The 1,952-nt window shown below is 35.2% G+C and overlaps 1 protein-coding gene across 1 annotated transcript in view; it reads left to right on the top strand.

Annotated features, from left to right (window-relative positions):
• The window catches only part of LOC111866202 (HIV Tat-specific factor 1 homolog), a 47,498-nt gene that overhangs the window by 11,861 nt on the left and 33,685 nt on the right, over positions 1-1,952 (top strand). The window lies entirely within an intron of this gene.

Genomic DNA, 1,952 nt, shown 5'->3' with positions numbered 1-1,952 from the left:
CTTCAGTGTAATGTAAAAAAAGTATTAAATAGGCCATGAGATGACATAAAAATGAGGCTGAATAAATTTAAATACAGGTAGGCCTATAGTATTATGAAGGTACAGTATTACAGTACTACTTTTAATCACATTTGTCTTCACTGGGTTTTCAATTAATCGTGATTTCCATCCCCACCATTATCCCGGATAATCGAGAGTTGAGTGTATAACCATCCCACAATATAAAGTACACGAAACTTACAAGTTCTTTGGGCAGTCTCTAAAAGAGTGAAAAGTATTTTTATTCCAAAATAATGTTATGAGAATTGTTTGGGGGTCAAAATTACAAGAATAAATGTGTATTAGTTTTAACATTCAGGAACCCATAATTTTTCCTTTATATTATAAGGGTAAAAATGAAGCTTTCCAACTGTTTAATTGATTGCCATTCTATAAAGTTGTGGGAAAGGCACTAGAAGGTGGTGAGTGGTCAATCTCATACCCTGAATACTTTATCTCCAGGAAAGAACCCCCAGTAACCATTGGATAGGAGGCTAGTGGTCGTCAGAGATGATGGGATGATGTGAAGAAGAGAAAAATTTTTTGCCCCTGGCAGGAATCAAAGGCTGATTCCTTGATCACCATACTAACTGAGCTGTTATGGCTTTTCTCTTATATCATATGGTTTTTGATTACTTACAAATCCATACTATAGTTGGGTTCAAATTTGCAGGCGAAGTAGAGGTTCAGTGTCAGCTTAAACAGTAATCTCCCCATTATCTTGTATGTGGAATGGAATGAGCTGGTTGCATGAGAAAAAGTCTTGTGGAAAGCCAGTACAAAGTCAGAACAACATGGCAGATTGATGGATGAAATATTTTGGATCGTATACTCTAATACAGTCACAAATTCGCCTAGCCTATACAGTCATGGCACCTGTGTGAGGGAGGATGACAGTGCTGTTAGTGGCGGCTGATAGAAAAGCTGCAAGGTGGGTGAACATATGCACGATAGAACTTCATTTTTGAAGTGATTTCATAAAAATGATAAATAAATTTTTTTGTTGAGTGAGAATCCCAGATGCTTTGATACAAGACAAACCAGTGCATATTGTTATGTCTAGGGTACCACAAGGAAAGTTCCAAATGAACTAAGTACTGACTTCATGGACTCTACTACCAAATACTNCTTTCTATTTTATCTTCGACACTTATGAATATTAGAGCAATGACCTCTCCCCTACCTCAGTAGTGTCCTCGCAGGATAACATTCCCATAAGTATTGGCATAAACAGCAGTTGTGTGTGATATTTCTCTAGTATTATTAGCACAAATTCATAAATAACACAAGGGGCTTTGGTGTCTGCCCTCTTACACCACAGTCTATGCAAACACATTTTTTCTTCTGCTTCTTTACTATGAGATCCATTCCGAGTGACTAAATGAATAGTACTGCTGTGAAATATATGGTACTTTTTCTGGCCTTCCTCCAGTAGCATTGGCTCAACTTGATTATCCTGTTTCTTAATTTATTTTTAAAACTATTCTTGTTCATTTACAGTGTTTGTCAGTAATACTGTTGCAGTAGCAACAGGATTCACATTTAAATTCACTCTAGTTGTGGATTCTTACATTAATATTTACATTTGTACGTATATGTGGATATGATTATAACAGGAATTTTCTTGCACTTCAGATGTTAGTACACTTCATTATCTGTAATATGTACATGGCAGGGCTCATAATTTCTTGTTCATAACTTATAAAAGCTTGTAGGAACAGAAGTAAAACAAAATATATGAATACAGTAAGATCATGAAACAGCACAAAGAGATGGAAAAGATCAAAGAATAGTTCACATTCCTTATCATCAGTGTAACTGGAAAAATGTTCAGTAATATAAAATATTAATAAATTCATAAGATAGAATAAACATCGTCTTTTTGCAGCTTCATCTGTTATGGGGTGGAAATA

The sequence above is a fragment of the Cryptotermes secundus genome, unplaced genomic scaffold (assembly GCF_002891405.2).
Source record: "Cryptotermes secundus unplaced genomic scaffold, Csec_1.0 scaffold682, whole genome shotgun sequence".
Taxonomy (NCBI): Eukaryota; Metazoa; Arthropoda; class Insecta; order Blattodea; family Kalotermitidae; genus Cryptotermes; species Cryptotermes secundus.
The sequence above is the reverse complement of the archived record's forward strand: the minus strand, read 5'-3'. Positions and strand labels throughout refer to the sequence as shown.